General features: G+C 41.1%; 1 protein-coding gene across 1 annotated transcript in view; it reads left to right on the forward strand.

The window, feature by feature from the left end:
* Positions 1–420: 420 nt before the first annotated feature.
* The window catches only part of b3galt1b (UDP-Gal:betaGlcNAc beta 1,3-galactosyltransferase, polypeptide 1b), a 45,610-nt gene continuing 25,595 nt past the window's right edge, over positions 421–20,435 (forward strand). Inside the window, exon 1 of the mRNA XM_035174202.2 lies at positions 421–1,061. The gene's annotated coding sequence lies outside the window, so the exon portion shown is untranslated. The remainder of the gene's footprint in view (positions 1,062–20,435) is intronic.

The following is a 20,435-nucleotide window of genomic DNA, read 5'->3' on the forward strand; positions in this document are numbered from 1 at the left end:
CTGCTCACTGTGGTAGGCCACAAGCGTAGCATCCAATTTGTCAAGTCTGACCACCTTTACAACTGCAAAACAAGATATACATTTTAGTTTATATGGAAGGATTAGTATTTCAGCATGTAAGGAGGAAGTATATCAAGTTAAAAATCAGGCTGTGTATAAGGTAATGTTTAAAGTAGGGACACAAATAGGGTTTTGTATGCAGCATTTACCCTGCTATTACTTTTGAATACTGATGTGAAAATATTGCACAGCCCACAACAAAGTATACATTTTAGCATTTTTACACTGTTGAATATATATCCTAAAAGATTATTTATGTATGTATATACACACTATATATATATATATATATTATGTAGCCTATATACTTATGTATACAACATAAATTGCATAGATTAGGCTGTTATGTTTTTCTTTGTGTTTACACATATTGTGTGTATTTTTTATCCTTTATATTTTTATTATATGTTTATGTGTGTATATTTTTTTGTTTGTGTGTCTATATATAAATTATACATTCTTTAGTTTAATTTGTATTCACTATTTCACATTAGCCCTTAAGCACAGTCTAAAACAATGAGCCTTCGACTGAACATACTGAGTTTTAGAGATGCCTCTATAATCTAAGAAAGGTCCTGCTTCTTTTTATATAACTTATAGTATATAACTAAATACCCCTGCACACACTTGGTTGTGTGAGGAGGTTTTTCCAGCTGGACAGCAGACAGAGTGTGATCTTTGGTTGGAGCACACTTGGCAGGAGTTTACTGAAATCCTCTCTCAGAGACAATCTACCCTGCTGCGTGTGTCCACACGCTCTCCGCACTTTCCCTCTCTGAGCGGATTGGTGAGGAATCCACGGGCTCGCTCTCTGATTGGCCGTCTCCTGCCTCGTCAGGCCACGCGTCAGCCCGGCTCCACTACCATCACGTCCCCCTCACCCCCACCCCCCCACCTTGTGCTCCCCCTCCTCACTGTGGAACAACAGTGCAGGAGGATGTCGGAGCGGCGGCAGCAGCATCAGGACCACGAGCCGGAGTGGGATGGAGACACCGAGTGAGGTAGGCACAGCAGCGATGCCCTTTCTCTCCTCCTCTCCATCATGGCGTGTGCGCTGCGGGGCTGAGCCGCACTCATCCTGCGGAATGTGGCCGCCTGTGCAGGGGACGTCTCTACTTTTTATTGTTGTAATTTCTGCGCGGTTGTAGCTGCGCCTCAGACAATAATCGGTCCTTCCTGATGCTTCCGTGCGCTCATCCGCAGCTTCCCCGGCTGTTGGGGGCTGTGCTCGCCGCTTTAGTCCGGTGATAAGCTACCTGTCTGGGTCCGTGGCGATGCGGCTACTCGGGCTGATCACTGATCTCCGTCCTATGTGGCACCGCGGAGCTCTCAGCCCCCTGCACCCTTGTGGAAATGCGTAGGTTGTCCAGGACGATGGGCGGTGCAGATGGCCAAGTTACACGGTGGCCCATCAAACTTTAATCACATGTATTTATTCATTCTGATGGGATTTTTTTTTTATTCTCGTCCCTCAGGCAGGGAGCGAGCATCTCATAGAAAATTAACTTGAACCAAATGTTCCTATAAGCCAAGGCTGATATTTTAAAACTGTAAAGATTATTCTAAATGAAGTATGATTTATTAGAGGTTCAAAAATGGATAATGCTCAGAAGGTGTGTGGTTTGAGATTTCCAGTTTAGACACTGGCCTGCTTAGAAAATAAATGTTCTGATAAAAAAATCATCTCCACTGGTGTTTTGTGTTGAAACTTCAGTGAATTTATTTCTAATATTTAATAAAACCATTTATGTTTGGACAGAAAAGAGTCTGAAAGAAATGCAAGCTTGAGTAAGACATGCACAAAAACCTCCCTGAAATAGGAGGTCAATTTAAACTTATTTTAGTGAAATATAATCCTCAAAATCCATTTAGCATCTTTCAAAAATGTAAGATTATCACGTTTACCTTCATTTTTCTCCCTTTGAGGTACACAATTATATTTCTCGTCCTGAAGATCCTATTGTGCATCTCGTGTTGCAAACGATTTGATGAAAATACTCTGAAAAGTTCAAAGTCTGGAGAGAGTGAGTCGTCTCCAGGATCTGTTTCTTCCTGCTGCCGTTGCCAGGACATAGATCATTATCTGGATCCGACGCTAATCCTCTTTCTCATTTAACCCCATGATGGGTTCCATTACATGTCCATCCACCAGTAGACAGTGAGCGGTGATTTTTGCCAGACTGTCTGTCTTTTTGTTTGCTGCTCATCGTGCTCCTGCCATAACTGCAGGTCTGTGTCTGTGCCCTGCTTCCTGTGACTGCTCTCCCTTATCACATTTCTGCAAGGTGTAATTAGACGAGGGAGAGTGAAGCCAAATCCCTGGTTTAAATGTACTGTCTTGCTTAGCCAGTGTTGCTTCCAATGTGACATTAGTCTTAGAATATGCATTTATGTAGATTTTCTTCAGGTATCTGTGTGTTGAGCGTTTTGTTTGAACTAGAGGATCATTAAATAGGTCAGTGGAAAACAAGTAAAAGAGAAGAAAGTGGCAATTTTGAGATGTGCGATAAAAAGAATTGGTGCCAGAGCCACCCCTCAAATGTAGATTTTAAATATCTTACAATGCAAACATTGTATTTGTATGAAATGTAATGCGTCAGTTGAGGGTTTCTTGCAAATCTGCGAAAAACATGATTTTATTCTTGGCATAATCTAATGCGGTGCATCCTGGCAGTTTATTGGCTATAATGGCTATTGTGTCACGTCCAGACAATAGCAGCGTATTTACTTGTCCAAAACAGCCTGGGCTCCGGCTATAGCTAATAATAGGTTGACATGTGTGATGCTTTTCACACACACACACACACTGGAGCCATCCCACGGCTATTTCCCAGTAAATCATTATGGATCCATTAGAAACAACAAGGACATATATCAAAATGCAAGACAAGAATGTTCTCTCCCCTTTTCAGGATTGAGGAACTTTGTTTTTCTTAGGTGCAACTAGCTCATACATCTTGACTCAAAGCAGTCGGCTGATTCAGGACAAGAATCCGAAGGTGGGAACAGGGAGACTTTAGTGTGAGGGATCTGTCTCATGTGTCAGACGCTTCCTGAAGGAGGAGAGGAGGGGAGAGATGTGCAAGGGATTGAGGGAGGATGGAGGCGAGGAAAGGAGGGATGAGTGAAAGGATGCATAGGTGTGAAGAGGGATTGGTAAGGGAGAAGGATTAGAGGGGAGAAAAATTAAGACGATGGGTTAACCAGGTATAAGAGGGAAAGATAAGAAGTGGCACATACACACACACACACACTCTGCTTATGTTTTTTGGATTGTACATGCATATGTATGACTGTGTGATATCTCAGAAACACCCTGAGGGATTTTTTTCAAATTTGGCAAAAATGTTTACTTGGACTCAAATATGAATTGAATAGATTCTGGAGGTCAAAGGTCAAAAGTCACAGTGACAAACTACATTTACGGCCATAACTTAAGAATTCCCGTTTTAAATCATGACAAAAACAATCAATACATTTTTATTACATTCCTATGAAGTCTTCATTACATATTATGTGGATCTGGACAGACATGCAACTGCAACTTGACTGTTTGGCAGAGGCATATAACCGCAGGGCGTTAATCCTTGTGTCTTTTCATTAATTAGTCACCTCATACTTCCCAGAATGCACTGCAATCTGTCTAAAACAACACAATTGGATGATCTGTATAACATACGCATAGATGCAGTATTATATGCTTTTCCTCTCTTGCTCATTAATTGATATCATCAGTCTTGCATCAGCCTTTAAAACCTGACTCTGAATTTTTAGTTACAGTGCAGTTTTAAATAAGCAAAGTGAAATATTTGCTAAAGACAGTATTCACATTTTTTTGTTTCCATATTAAGGCATATAGTATATATATAGTCTACGAACCAGCAATTATGGGCACATTAGTTCAAACACTGATTTGAAGAGACACCATAATCCCAGTACAGGGCATTTTTCGTTTCAATTATTTCATGGTTAGAAATACTGAGAGTGAAGGAATGCATTTCACTGGGAGGCATCGAGGAACAATTCCAGCCCATGACTGGATTCGGGCTACCCTATTAGAGGAATGAGTCTCAACCAGGGCCTCTTGAAGTTTGACTTGATTTCCCCAGTGACCAGCAGACCAAAGCAGTTTTTATTGCAGTGACGAAAAAGGGCCTTGGACAGGCTCTGCACAAGCCATGACCCTGAAACTGCAAATAGGAAAGAGTTTCAAAAAGCTGCTTTGATGCTGGGACTGCTAACATCTTGACTCGTATCATTTAGGCTGAAACGTACACGTAGCGAGGGTTGTTTGTTGTACAGGAAGAGCATTAATAAGACCACTGTTGTGGGTTTTTCGAGATAAGAGCCGATGATTGAAGGCTTAGCGTCTCTCCTGTAACTTGTTGGACTCATTAAACAGTGTGTTAGTCTGTGTTTGTCTTTAAAATACAGTGTAGACAGACTGAGTCATCTAAATCTGTTTGCTGACAGCGTTTATGAGACGTTACAGCTGAGAAAGCAGTTATAGTTATTGAGCTGAGCTACTAATAGTAAAGTGCAACAGCACCAGGAGAAAATGCCAAAGTGCAATTGGATTGAATGAATGAAAACATTTTCATAAAGAAAATAATAGGCTAATAATGCAAAATGACACTAATTCTAATATCACTGCTATTATACAAAAAATATTTTCAGGGTGAGTAGTGGTTCGATTGGTGTTAATGATTTTCTGCTCTTCGTCTGCTGCTATTTTTTGCTTCACAGAATTATTGCTTATGGACGTTTCCATTAGTCGGCACAGTGTGATACCCCAGTCTACCATAACTGAGCTGTGTTGTAATCCTTTAACACATATGCTCTTTGAATGACAGTCTGTTTCAGCTGAGCGACGGCGGGCTCTGTAACAGTCTCCAGCCTCGGCTCAAATCTGATTTATTTTTCTCATGGTTCTACAATTCTGACTTACTCAAAAAAAAAAAAAAAATAAAAACCCACTCCCACATTCAGAGGTAACAAATTGCTCTCCAGAGAAAAAAACAAGCCAGAGAAAAAAAATCTATGCAGGAGACAGCGAAAGATTCTCCATCGAAAACCAAACAAAGTGCTGTCGAGAACTGCCTTTGACCCATGAGTTGATTTAATGTGACACGTTGCTTTTTTTTTATAGTTGTTCTGATGCTGTCCCAATTTCATTGTGAGTGTGCCTCATACAAAGCAAGAGTGTACGGGTGTAGAGGTCGGGGCGGGGGATGGACATGCAGTAATTTTCTGTCCAAACCTGACCGACCTGAACCCGACAGGCATTCGGTTTTCCCGTGTCCGCACCAGACCCAAGCCTGACGTTTTCCCTGTTTAGGTGAAGCGTAACAGAAATCAAGTAGATAGCCCACACAACGGGATAGAACCCGACCTGAATATCATTTCAATTCCTTTTGTCTGAACCTGGCCTGAGGCTCGTCCTGACTTTAAAATAGGGGACTTAGCATCCGATTATCAATCATAACAATATGTATCTTATCCTAAACAGCTATGGTATTATAAACTTACCCATTCCACATGTTTCAGTCCCATGCACTCAGTAAAGTCAATTTGCAGGAGATCAATTTGCATAGATCTTGTTGCCTTGTGTGGGTCCTACGTCCCTGATGTATACCGCTTATCCTTTGAGGGTCGTGCTGGAGACTGGAGCCAATCCCACATATTGAGCATACACCCTTGACAGGTCGCCAGTGTATCACACAGCCAGCACACAGAGACAAACAACCATTCACACTCACATTCACCCCTACGGTCAAATTAGAGTCTCCAATTAACCTAACCCTGATCTGCACTTCTCTGGACTGTGGGAGGAAGCCTCAGGTACCTGGAGAAAACCCACACAGACATGAGAACATGCCGCTCACTGAACGTTTAGAACGGATCTATTTATAATCACTGCAGACTTCTATTAGTTTAGAAAGATGTAAAGGCAAAAATGTAATCTGATGCACTCATGGAGTAAATTAGCTCTCTGTCCACCAGCATCATCTAGTCCCTCTGGAGTCATGTCCCCCTCATTTCACTCCCACTGAAGATGCTGCTTGTGGAAACTCTTGGCTTGAGTCAGTTAAACATGCAACATGATACAAATCAGCCAGTTTAACATGTTTACTTTTTCTCATCCTGATCTCTGTGCAGTGCATCCTACACTCACTGGGTTTTGCTGTAGCCTGATGCTGGTTTTACTGAGCAGAAAGGAATGCACACTGTTTTCCTCTGTTAACCTAATTCTATTCTAATATTATTAAAGAAACAAAAAAATTCCCTGTTGCCTTTTCCGGCTGTCACAGCTTTGATTTATCGCCAAAAGGCAAAAACAAAAAACAACACAATATGTGTGTGCACTGCACACACATATTGTGTTGTTTAGTCAGCCACCATTTGAATTCTACTTGTATAACATCCTTTGGCGTAACAAAATGTGTAGTTTTACACCAGCAACCACTGTTCAAAATTCATAGATCTTCTTCCTTGAGAGGTGTTTTTGCTGCAGTTATTCAGAATATGCATCTTGCAACTTGTATAGAAAGAATTCTTTTGAAATGCTGAGTCTTATGGGTCATTGACGGTTACAGTTGCTACCACAGGCACTCGGGCCTCTCCTTCATCTAGATGCTGTGCATGAAGACAATACAATATGTTTACCTGCTGCTCCTCCAGCATTTGAATAATGCAAGACTTTCCATCTTTGAAGGAGAAAAAAAGTTTCCACAACCATATCGCGGGTACTTCAGCAGTCTATGTGGGCACCATAAAAGAGGTGTAAAATGATTTTAGCTTGGTTGATGCACAATGTCGGTCTAGTGCAAGACAAGACAAAATGTAGCAGGACCTCATGCATAATGCAGGTGCAGAGATATTATGAGCAACAACAGCAAAATGGCACAAAGACAAAGCTGAGTAACGTTTTCTTGTGTTGCAGAATCAGCTCGTGTGTAAAGATAGATGTTTGACGTATTTCGGAGCGAGAGTCTGCGCAGTAATAATGACCCTGATCAGGACTTTTCACCCCGTTTGAATATTTCCATAATGTGTTCTTTGGCAGGGCCCTGTGATAGACATACTTATAGCTGTGTCATTTATGGCCCAGTGTGACAAAACAACAAGTCGACAAAACAAAGCTGTTCATTAGACACTAAACAGAACCTGTCAGAGAGAGAATAAGGTAGTAAACTGGATTTATTTTCTTTGTGTGCATGTGTTTTTTTGTGTCTGCCACTGCCTTACTTTCAATTTTGTTAAGCTGATCCTTTATGTGGCGCCCTGCACTATTATCAGAGAAGTCAGCCTCTGAATCCCTTTTCCTTGATCCATCACAGAAAACAGTGCCCGAGTTCTCAGTCTTATTCGTCTCCCTCAGAAGTACACAGCAACAGGACAGGCTGTGAAGGTGACACTGTACCGGAGGCGCGGACTTAACACAGAACAGCCTGCCTGGAATGGATATTCCTCAAAATCCCAAGCCAATTAGGGAAGTGGAGCCTTGGTGGTGACTGCAGAAAATGTACGAGGCTCAGCTTGGGCAGATGACAAGTACTCCAGTCCTGCAACATACAGCACAATGCACTTAGTGCAACATTATTTCTGACTCTGATTTCCGTGTTTTGTTGTTCAAGGGAAGCGGGTGAATATATATCTATATATCCTGAAGCACCGGAGCCGTCACTGCGATGGTTGCTTGTAAAAGAGCTTTTAGTTGAAACTGGAGTTAACTTCGAAAGCCTCCAAAACAATCCTCGAGCACTTTTCCACTTTTCATTTCAGCATGCATGTGGAGACCTCCTGGAGAAGTTAGCTTTGAAATTCTTTGTGCTGCTACTTTGGGAGAACTTTTTCACCTTATCAACTCTGTAATTTAGATGGTGTATCTTTGTGCAGTGTAACGACACCCTCTGAATTTCGGCAACAGTACGGCTTATTCAGGAGGGTTCAGAGGAGAGAAAGGTCAACTTCACTGCAACTTGGCAAGCAGCACCTGTTCGATGATACAGAGGAGGGAGCGATCACGCCCCCACAGGCGATGCGTCTGTTCTGCCTCTAGAAAAGATGGAAAAGAGCTCTCTCGTTCTTAATGAGAAAACCTGATTGAAATCAGCGGACACGAGGGATGCTATTGATTTGTTGGAGAGAGACAGAATTGTAATGTCATGTGTCTGAGAAAAATGGTCTTCTCTTTGCTTCACTGAAGCTCCTGTGTGAAAGGGAGGGGGAAAAAAACAGCTCACAGCAAGTTGAACCAAACTAGAGCAGATGGAAACACGTATCTTGCTTTTTGGCTTCCCTGAGGTGTATTTATCAATTAGGCAATAACAGAACCAGGTAATTGTGATAAAACACAAAGCACTGCAGAAGGTATTAACAAGAGGTGATGGAGGCATTGACAGAGGAGGGAAAAGAGACATGGTGTAATTGGTCAATTTGCAGTAATATCAGCACAAGATTAAGGACCTTGTCTTGAAAGCTTTCGAGAGCTGAGCTGAGGTGGATATGTATAGCCTACTTCCATCTTAAAGGTGCTCCAGCTAAATGACAGTATCTATTGTGAGCAGAATATTTTTCCAGTCAAACTCGAGCTTTGCAGCTGTTGTCGGGCAGACCAGCCTGTGGCGTTACTGAATGAAAAAAAAACTTTTCTACAGGCCAGTTTCTGCCTCTAGGCAGCAGAAAAACAACTTTGACACATCACTTAACATATTCAGCACATTAAAATGTAAAAAAAAAGCATGTGCAAGTCTGAGGTCAACTGGGAAAATGGTTTTAAAAACAGTTTGACAGGATAAAAACAAAGAAATGTAGCCAAAGTCAAAACAGTACACTTTACATTTCCTTCTCAAGCATCTTAATGCTTAACGTTCGATACATAAGTAAAAGGCCGGGGCCTTCTGTCCGTACTCAAATAAAAGGAGCAGTAGCACAGGAACTCGTGGGGGGAAGTGGAGCCAATAGTTCCACAATGGACACGAGAAGGAAATTAAAACAATGGTGTAACTTTTAGAGGAGACCATTCAAGTCTTGGTAAAAAAAAACAGCTAAAAAACTACAGGGACAGTCACTTGTGTCTCTTTCTTAAGAGGTAGATTATCACATCCAATTGCTCCGTGTACTATTTGTTGTTGTCGGAAACTCCAGAATCTGTGCTGCCCTCTGGTGGATGTATTGCTAAACAACCATGCCAATGTGAAGGTAAAATAGTACGTAAACAGTGACGCTGACACCCTATTAAACGGACGTATCGCTTTCGCCTCTTATTTACGATGCACATTATCGCAACCTCCTCCACCATCGCCATGTTTGTTTTTGTCAGAAAGTCTCAACTCTGTGCCGCCCTCTACTGGATGTATTGCTTAATAACCATTCCAACGTAAAGGACGCATGGAGGTAGGTGGGCATTGTCGGTTCCACTGTTTGAGGCAACATGAAACTGATCCTTTAAATTAGAGGATGACGCAACACTGCACTCTGTGTTCAACGTGTGCTAAGGCCATCTACTTTGATTTGACTCAACTGGAATTAATTTGTATAGAGAAGGCTCAATTGAGAAAAGCATTTTTGGGTTTGACTTAAAAAAGTCCCCGACAGAATACCAATGATAATTCTCTTCGCTGCTAAATAAAGATTTTAGTGAAGAACTCACGTAATAGGCCAGAATCTTTTATGATGATGACTCAAATAATTGATTTAGTGTGCAACCTCCCTTTTAGATCTTTTCCTTGTTTCGTCCCCCATTCCAGCTTCCATTATCTTAATTAACTGTAATAGAACATTTTTTATGAATTTCTCCTAAATATCCTGGTCTGCAGAGTTTCTGTTTGTTCAACCTGTGTTTGCTCAGTGAGCTTTAGAGAAGGAGAAGCTGCAGTGAAAGGTTTGTGGATGGTAAATGTCATATGTTGCACATGTACGTGTAGATCCCGACATGGACGCCTTAGTGTATCATGGCAGTTGTCTCTTTTTGTGAACAGTAAACTTAGATCTACAGAGCAATATACACTAAAGCCTGACCGATATATTATATATAGGTTATAAAATAGGCTGATGTGAGCCTTTTACAAACGTATCAGTATCAGCATATACGTTTGCCGATATGCTCTGATAGGAAAACTTTTATTTGACAGAATAATGCAGGAAAAGATGTGCATTCAGTTTAAAACATTTTGCTCAGGTATTACAAGTTTATGGTTCTACTGTAAAATACCAACCTTATATTTCTTTGTCATAAAGGTTTGATGAGGAAATCTTATATATATAAAAATATATATATATATATATTTTGGCTGATATATGGTATCAGAAATTCTTAATCTCTTAAATTGTATTGGTATTGGCCCCGCGTTGTTAAATACAGAAACATTATCAATATTGATGTGTGCGTCTGTTTGTGTGTGTTCAGTAAACATAAGAGTTGTTTTACTCACAACTGCACTGAATCAGCTGATGTATTCTGTATATTTGGCATAAGTGACAATAGAATAATAGTCGTCTTAGAATTGAAATGTAAAACTATGTCTCGTCGGTCATAGAGGCCACTGTGAGAGCATGTGGGCTCCTGGGTTCAAACTACTCCAGCTTCATTAGCATGGCCCTGTGAGGTTATGGAGTTCCAGTGTTTGCTGCAAGTCAGGACATGATTTCTTTGTGGACTGAGCTTTCAGACAATGGAGGAAAAGCAGTGAAGAAAAGTTTTCCTCCACTGCTTCGTGCTTTGTCTCAACTGGAGGACTTTTCAGACATGAACTCGTTGGGGGATCTGGATCTGGACTTTTTTGTTTTGTTCGCCTTTCACATGTTCACAACAGGACATTTTCTAGAACATCCAGGCGAGGGATGGCACCTGGGTAGAGTTTGCAGGGGGCAGGAAATTATCATATATAATATAATATATAAATTCTGCTGCAGAATTGCACAGTGTTTTTGTTGATAGCACATCGACACTGGCCTCGGCCTTTATAGCCAAAAGCTCTTGAATCTCATTGTCTTTCCAAGTTGTGCATCTTCATCTGAATCTTCCTCACGTATGGCACCTTTTTTTCACCCCGAGATATTTGTGTTTTTCCAGTTTGCGTCTACTGCTTGTTAGAAGCGTCACCCCTTGCTCGCTATGAATTTTCGGGACTTTTTCCTGCCGTATTCTCTGGACATTATATTCAGGGACTGGCTGGGTAAATTCCAGAAAATGTCTAGAGCAGCTGACTTTGACATTTGCGTTTGTCAAATACAGCCCCTCTGGAAAATTTCAGGAAGAAGTCTAGACCTCAGTGCGTGTGTGAAAACAGCTCAGGAGTCACATATATTAGCAAAATACCACAAAAATATAGTAATCCTAAAATAAAGTACCATAAGTACTGCAGGGAAACCATAAATAAGGCTACAAATTGTGATAACTCCATATAACTTAATTACAGTACAGTTAATAGTGTGCAGTACACAGCAAAACTATGTAAAATATGAAATTTATTCAAAAGTTCTTTAAAAAAATCTTAAAGTAATTGTGTTATGTTTAAGATGAAAGGTATTTGATCATCTCATGTATAATTAAAAATGAAATGAAACAGGTTAGATGTGTCTTAAATATACAGGCCCCCAAAAATAGAACCTCAATGCAGGAAATGTGATTAAACCTGTCATTTCCAATTAAGAGGAACTGCATTAACAAGGTTATAAAAAGAACCTGGGAAAGCTTCCTCGGTCTGGACCTGGGTTATGTTTCATGGTAACATGGCTCCGCTGGAAAAGAAAATTGCCCGAACGAGAAAGAGACCAGATGGTAAGACTTCATTAAGATGCGAGAGGGTACAAGATAGTTACTGAACTTGGGCCAAGGCACAGTTGCAGCAGTGGCAGAGGAAGAGCCACAGTACCAGAGGCTGTCTCAAGAAGCTTGAGAGGAGATGGATTTTTTCCAACGTAACAATGATCTCCAACACACAGCAAAAATCACACAAGATTTTGTAAAGGAGAAGAAAATATGAAAACAAGTACATGTGTATCCCCTGACTTGATTCCAAGAGAAGACCTTTGGAGTATTTTTAAGTGGAAGGTAGAGCGATAAAAAACCCTGCAGCAAAGAGCAGCTGAAAAGATCCAAGAATGTCAGAACATCTCCCCACAGACTTGTGCAAGACGGGTATGATCCACGCCCGGGAGGATCGGATCTGTTATCGGAAAGAAGGGAAAAATACAAAACATTACAAATTGAAAGTAGAGAAATAGAATCACTTGTAATGAAGGATGTTAAAATTGTTTGTTGTTGTTGGTTCTTTAATATGGATCTTTCATTAAGTCGTCCGACATTTCTGCTTTTCAGATTAATTAGCATCATTCTTTCTGGGCTTTGGATAAAAACGAATAAATTCTATTGAATAGACAGGATTTGTAATTACTTAGGATTACACTGTCATTGGCCAGGGTCAGCGCTGTTGTATACTTTATAGTGTACGACTTATTCATTTTAGCACCATGCCATATTTCTTGATACGTTGTATTGGCACGTCACAAAGCATTCCATAAGTTTGTCTGAAGTAAAACTCTGTGACAAGGTCAACGAGATGCACATGCGCAATGTCCCTAGTTGTTTCGCGTTATCGTTTTCTTTTGAGTGTCCCCGTGCTAATGATGTCTGAAGGAGACAGGTTGAAAGATAAAGGTTAATCACTCTGTGTCCAAGTGCTCAAAGACCCAAATCCTTTTCCACAGATACTCCTTCCTTTGTATTCTTAAGGAGAACCTGCAGCTCCTCGTTTCCCTCAAGTCAAAGTATTGATAAAAGATATTTTTGTTTTGTTTGTAAGAGCCTCAGAATAAAAGCAATTTACTCTGAAGAAAGCCAAATAACATATTTTGATCATTCATTTATTTTCCTAACTGGGGCTGCAACTATCGCCTTGTTTGGTGATTATTGGTTTTGATTCATGTGGTAATAATTAAGCCTTTCGATGTCACATGTCTCACTCCAAATATATATATATATAGTTGCAACCACAAACATACACATATATATGTGTTTGTTTGTGTGTGTCCCACTCTAGTAGCTTATTACAATCCCCAAAATGTGTCTGTGTTCTTCAAAATAACATATCATAAAGGTTTGTTATGAAAGAAATTCCAATCATGGCCTTAAAACAGCTTAAATGTAACTCTACACTTTCCTTCCTCATTTCATGGCTGGATTTTATGAATATGCTGAATAACGAAGTGAACAGGAGGAGAAGATTAAAAAACGTGATTTTGTTTTAACTTTAACAAATCTGAACGTGATGGTATCAGTGTTCTCTTCTCTACAAAGTTAGTAATTGCTAAAGAGTAACAAAGCAGGCTGAAATATATTAAGGCAAACATTACATACTCTTCTCCAGACTAAGTTTATTACATCTAGAGACGGTTTCAAGTATCAGTGAGGAGACAACATTTAATTATTGCTGCTTTGACAGAGGTTCTTTGGGGACATTTCTAGTGTCAGTGCTCCGGCTGCAATCCATCTTATACGTCACGCAGAGCTCCAGATATATATGAAATATGTTTCTACTGCTGTGTCATATACCCAATTATTCCACTGTGTGATTTATTACTATTATATTAAGTCTGTTGTGAGACTTTTTATATCATTTGAACTGGAAACAATGAGCCCAAACTGAAATATAGACACAAACCCGTTTTTCTTATATCTTAATTTAGAGTTTGAATTAAAGCCCCAGTTGAGACGCACTGTGAAGGTGCCTTTAAGGTCTGGATCTATTTTTGGAATTGATAGGTGAAGAAAGCATCATAGCTCAGTTTGCTGCAGGCCTGTATCTCACAGTGTCATCGGAGGAGTTGTATTACCACCTAGATCTCATATCCACACTGTGCAGTAGAGATGAACCAGGAAAGAATGTGGCCGCAGTGGGAAACTCTATCAGGGTTTTCAAACTGGATACGGTGGCTATAGTTGTGTTTCCCCTTACTGGTAATCTTTTTGCTGTTAACCTTTATTGTTATCGTCATTGTTATTATGATTTTGTGCAGAGTTTTCCTGATCTGTCTGACCGAGGGTGAGATCGTAAAGTCCTCTGGGACAAACTTGATATTTTGGGAGTGTTAAAATACGGTTTACTCCATGTGACACCTTTCTCAAACTCTGTGTTATTTGAACAACTGAACGGAGGTAAACAAAAACTGAACAGATCCTTGTACTGTACAGAAAAGTACATAGTGTTTCTGAGATTTACAGTTCTCAGAACACAGTCCTGCCTGTGGGTTTGTTTCCTGTCTGCTTTTGTTAATTGCGGGTTGGCTTCCAAGAAATACCAATGAAAATTCACACAGAACAAAGCACGGGCTGCTCTTGTCTCTGGTATTACAACCCTTTTCTTTTTTTTTTGTCCGTTTGCCTCTTCTGTTTGTTTTGCAGCACAGAAGCACAGTTTGGAATAAAAGATTAGAGTGAAAGCGTCCATTTACAGCTCAGGGAACTGACTTTAAGTAAACCTGCCAGCCATCAGGGCCCTGCGATACGCAGGTGAACTGTCCAGGGTGTACTCCGCCTCTCGGCCTGCGGCCCTTAAGTGAGCAAGTGGTATAGACGGTGGATGGATGGATGGATGGATGTCAGCCATCAATGTCATATGGATGTTGAAAGAGTTCAGAAAAGGTCGTTGTAAGTCTCAATTTCACACATTGCAGTTTTCACAGAGGAACCTGTCACTTTATTCCTATTTTTCACAATTTACTTGTTTTAGTTTTTTGAAGATTTTCTGCAGCCTCTTGCACATTCTCTACTTTCCGGTCTCATCGCTGAATTACAGTTAAACTGCCTCGACATAATTACAGACAGTAACTATGATGAATCTAGTTCTGTAATTACTGCGCTGGTCTGTTTTATCCGCCTCTGACTGTCAGCACCGGGAAATTATCTGCATAATGAGACACTTTTCTTGACAATGTGTGGCTGCACCTCAGAACTTTAGAGCAATCGTGAAAGCTTAACGGTACAATCACAACCTACTGAGGAAAATATAGGGAGAAATATAGACTACTTCTGGAAGGATTTGGCTTGTGGTTTATTGTAGGACAAATTTTTAAGATCCATTTCTGCACAGTTTCACACGGAAAAGACGATTCCTCAAACAGCCCCATCTGCTTTACACTGATTGTTTTGGGCTCTCGTCGTAAAGCTTCTCGTACAGTAAACCTCCCTATTGGCAGAGAATAGACGGAATAAAAACATTCAGTCTAACTGTGTGTGACGATCTTTCATTTTGGTGGCAGCGTTCCTTTACTGAGCTGTTTGGATGAGGAGGTCCAGCTCAGCAGGTAGGCCCGTGCTCCTTTTGGCAGCGGTGATCACACGGCCGCCATGAGGGAGAGGCAGCGAGCGCCAAGGGGCGTTCATTTTGTGAGGACACAGGCCCCTTACTTTATATAAACCCCCTCATGTTAAAACGGGCTGCTGTTCTTCAGGGATGAGCTATTGCTACAGTCACACAACAATACGCACAGTTGATGCAGGTGTTGGGGAGAGAGGGTTGGTCTGCGGCAGAGACAGCTCTGCAGCTTCTTTGATTGTGGCAGGTAGAGGAGTTCTGGGTGGAGGCAGAGCAGCAGAGTCATGGACTGAGTTTGATTCTAGAGCTTTGTACTGAAGAGGCTGAGGTGCGACATTATGGGGGAAAAAATAATCATGTGTTCACTCAGGCTTGTGTGCAAGTTGGTGATGTGAGGAGCATTAGCCAAACTGAGAGTCAGTGTCAGTTACACAGTTTTATAAATGTTCAGTGTAAAATCCTAATTGGGGATAGTTGATTAAAAAAAAATACCTGGAGGAACACTGCATATTCAAGTGAGCCCTGAACAAAGGAGACAAACCAAAAGGATCCTTATAGATTTTCTTCTCTTTTTCTCTTTAGCTTGTAGTTTATATATTGTTACCAAAATCCCAGGTTTTGAATTTTGACCACGACCTGTGACTTCTTGCAGCAGTATGACGCTATAGTTGATGCCTTTTGCTTCTGAGAAAAATGGAATAGGTTGTTTTAAACTTGGTAAACAAACAACCAAAGGTGCTTTTAAAAGAATATCTTCTACAGACATGATAACTGCCAGCTACTTGGACTTAAACAGCGGTTGTGGCTCAGCTTTAGAAAAAAAAACCTGAGGAGGTGATTGAAATTTTAAGTAGTTGTTCAGAAAAACAACTAACGCAGACTGTTACAAGAAAAGCAACAGTGATCACATTTAAGTATCACGTATTTTAAACTTTTTAATATACAACGTTTACATGATTGTGTATGGCAAGAAAACTTCCACTGCACGCAGCAAGAGAACGTCTGCACCCACTCAATTATAGTGAGTAGCCATCATATTGTACACAACAGCTGGAGAAACCGCTTCAACTGCTGCAAAACCACAATACATGAAATTGGCAAAATCCCTGAGGACATGAGAGAGATAATTACATAGACGGTACATGACAGCAGAGTGCCAGGTCATCCGGACTGACCCTGAAATGAGAAAATTCCAGACACAATGAGAACAGCCTGAATGAAGGGCAATTTACTAAAAAAAATGGCCCTTTCAGACTCCAGGAGAGATGGAAACACAGCTGCTTTTGCTTTTACACTATAAATAATGAAATGAACAGTAAATTATCTAAAAATCGACTGTTTTCATCTAGTTTTTCCTTCTGTGATTAAACATCTAGTGGTTGATTTCATCGTTTTTTCTTTCTTCATGAGGAGAAATAGAGATAGATAGATCCTCATGGATATATTTACAATTTGTAGAGAATTCTGTTTTCTAATAACTTTGTTCATTTTATTCCGGACTCTTATATAGCTTGCCACTTCTATTGCACACAGCAAATATTACCGTGACATTTCTCAGAGTAAATACTCTTGGTTGCTTGGTCCTGTCTGTGCTAAATTACTCTTTGCAGAGTCACAAATTATCAGTTGAATACATCCTGAATCTGAATAATGCACCATATGCCAGGTCTCAGCGGCGCGGCGTCTCCAGAGGAGCGTAGATTGTGTGTGCTCAGTAGAAGTGAATTTTTTCTGCTCCTGTGGGTGAGTTTAGATGTGCAGCCAAACTGCCCAAATTAAAACAAATGGCAATGTGTATTTTCATGTACAAAAGATGTTTGAGTGGACAAAGCACACAAAGCAATGCAGAGAAGTGAAATGTCACCATGCAGGCTGTTGAAAAGGAATAGAAAATGTATAGTAAATAGCGTTTGCATTTGAATGGATGTATTATTACATAGCACCAACATGGTGAATATTGTGGTTTCTTGATTTTCTGCACCGTGATGTTCTTGTTATTTGCTCTATTTTTAAGCCACACCAGCATTACCTTTTCTTTTTTTTACCGAAAAACCACATTTCTCTTCTCTTAAGCTTTGGTACTTGATGAGTGGCAGGCTGCTGTTATGTTATTCACTTTGGCAGTTCTATAGCCTCTCCTTTTTAAAAAAGTATAGACTTTCTTTGCCCTGCTGTGATGGATATAGATTTTCTCTTTCGAGTCAGGTACGCATCACACACACAGATTTCACAGACACACAGAAGAGTTGTTTATATGGAGGAAGGTGTGCGAGGGGGGGGGGGAACAGCTGGTCTCACTCTGGCAAGAAGTTGAACAACACTGAGAGTGTACGGCCACGGTAGAAGCACTTGTTAGCATGTTCTTTGGCAAAGTGGTGCTTTGAGCTGAATGCACATGGATGAACACATCTTAGCTTAGCATGTTAGGGTTAGGGTTATCTTCTGGGCACCATGAATACAAAATGTATTCTTTCATCCATCTGTATTTGTTGAGGTATTTCAGTCTGAACCAGATGAGCCATGCTACTAATGTGACTACATATCTGCAAGTGAAACGTTATGTGAAACGTGTCAATTTGTGAGCTTCAGAAGTGCTGGTAGCGTGAAAGAGCAAGGCTAGCTGTTTCCCCCTGTTTTCAGTCCTTATGCTAAGCTAAGCTAACCAGCTGCTGGCTGTAACCTTGTATTAAACATGCAGGTTGCATGAAATGATTGGTTTAGTAAATTTGCGGACATCATTCTATTTTCATTTCTTTCTGTTCCACATCAAATGCACTAAAATTGAATTAATGATATTGATATTCATACTCGTTGTGGATTTACCGATTGAAGCTTTATCTCAGCTCCTGGCTCAACACATTAACATTTTTTGTTGCTGTGTGTTGCATGTGTGTGTGTTTGTGTGTGTGTGTGTGTGTGTGTGTGTTGCTATGTGTGTCCTTGGTGCTTTTTACCGCCACTAGCAATGTGGTATTATGGTAATTTACTTTCTCTATTTGCACACCACTTAGCAGACTGAGGCTCCCAGCCAAAATGGCTTAGTGGATGCAGATATTATTACTGTGTGTGCACTTTTGACTTAAAGCATAATAACTACAATTCTTATCAGATGAAGGCGGCAAATATCCGCAGCAGATGGTTTATATACGTTGGCCAGGCAGAGAAATCCCAAATAGGGCGTACAGACCTATTCATTGGTTCTGTCACTTCCAATCTGAGTCGAGGGCTCTGTGCACATTCGAGCCTCGATATTTCAGGTGAGAGAAAATAGAATAGAACACATGGATTTGGAGCAACATTTACCACGTCTTCTTCCACTATTCTTTTCATTCATCATATTAAGCCACTGTGACCATCGAACTGCCGTGAACCACACTTGAGATGGCGGCGTGCTTTTTTTCTCTGATGATGTTAGACATAAATCACTTTGTGGCTGCATCTCGGAGTATGAAGATGGTATTGATTTTGTTTTTTTTAATTGTGTAGCTCCCTGTGTCTGCTCATGATGGAGGAGACCTGCTGTATGTCAGTGGTACATATTTTCAGAAGTCTTGTTCTGTGACAGCATTTTTCAGACTGTCTTTGTGCATTAGTTTGAATATTTGATCTGTTATTGTCCTGTCTCTCCCTCAAAAAAAAACAGTATTATTAATACAATTTCTATACCTCTTCATTTTTGCCTTGATCAAGTGCATGTGAACAAGTTCTGTCTGGTATTTTAACCTGCATTTAAAAACTCTGAATTACTGATTTGTATTACACTGCAAAGAGTTTCACCACTGCACCCATACACTGACTCATTCTGAATCCATTTACTTTCCAATTTCTTTGGCTCTTCTAATTGTCTTTTTTCACTTCGCACGACACTGCCACGCTGCGTCAGAGCGCCCTAAACTTTTTCTTGGACAAACTTAGGCGAGAGACACTTGTCCTCTGTTGGCATTCTCACATCCTGTACCTGTAATAGGAGCCCTGGAGCTGCAATGTTTCCCAGCATCCCTCCCCAGGCCTGCTGACTCTCTGCTGGCTCTCTGCTGGCTCTCTGCGCCATGCTTGCATAAACACTTGCCCTGGTTGTATTATGCGACAAAGACACATAATGCACATTCAGCCGAGGAAATCTTGACTCACCGAGAGACTGGATTTTGAGAGAGCTGGAGACTTAGTGTCAGATTCTCCGCCTGATGATCAATGGAGACAAAAGGTGTTTGACAGAGTGACTCATGGTGGCCAGCTGTAATTGTGTTTGCCTCACAGCTTTAACTTGTATCATAAATTATCCAGAGCGCTGTACTGATGAAGAGGGGCTGGAAGCTAGAAGAAGCCGATTTTTACAACTGAGCGCAGCAAAGGAAATAGGTTTCTTACCTTGGGCTCTCTGTGTGTTGACTTTGGCTCCCGTCATATTGAATGTGAATGCATATTTCATGACAGAGCTTTGGGATTGAGGGAGAGGGGAGAGAGGAGAGAGGGCGGTGAGTCGAAGAGAACCCGTGCTTTTTTGAGGGGTACACACAGCAGCGAGTACACAGTGTTATCTCCAAAGAAAGTTGTGGCTTGCGTTTCATTTGTGCTGTGCTTGCGTCTGTGTGTGGGTGTGCGTGGCGATAAAAAACACTCCGGTGTGGCCTGTGTGTGCATTGCGTGGGTGTGCGGTGTGACGTCAAGTTCTGCATTCACGCCGCTGTTCTTTTATTCTGTTGTGTAACACAAGTGCAGCAAATCACCGGTGCGACTGTGGGTCAACAACGTGTGTCACGGTGAAGTGCTTCATAAGACGGCGTGGCGAGGGTCTTCACTGTGCCACTGGGCGGGAGGAGCGGACGGGGATAATAGGATTCCGAGGTGTCGTCGGGGTTAGGGAGCTGCAGCCCGTCAGGTAATGAGAGGAAAATGCCCGACCCCCTGTATAATGATTCATCGTTAATGCTGATGTCACCACAGAAGGGAGAGGCTGCAGTGACAGGAGGGTCACGCTCGGCTTTTTACAATAACCGTGACCGTGTGTTTGGAGCGACAAGAGTGAAATCTCTGGTTACTGGTGTACGGAGATGA

This window comes from Hippoglossus stenolepis, chromosome 13 (assembly GCF_022539355.2).
Source record: "Hippoglossus stenolepis isolate QCI-W04-F060 chromosome 13, HSTE1.2, whole genome shotgun sequence".
NCBI lineage: Eukaryota > Metazoa > Chordata > Actinopteri > Pleuronectiformes > Pleuronectidae > Hippoglossus > Hippoglossus stenolepis.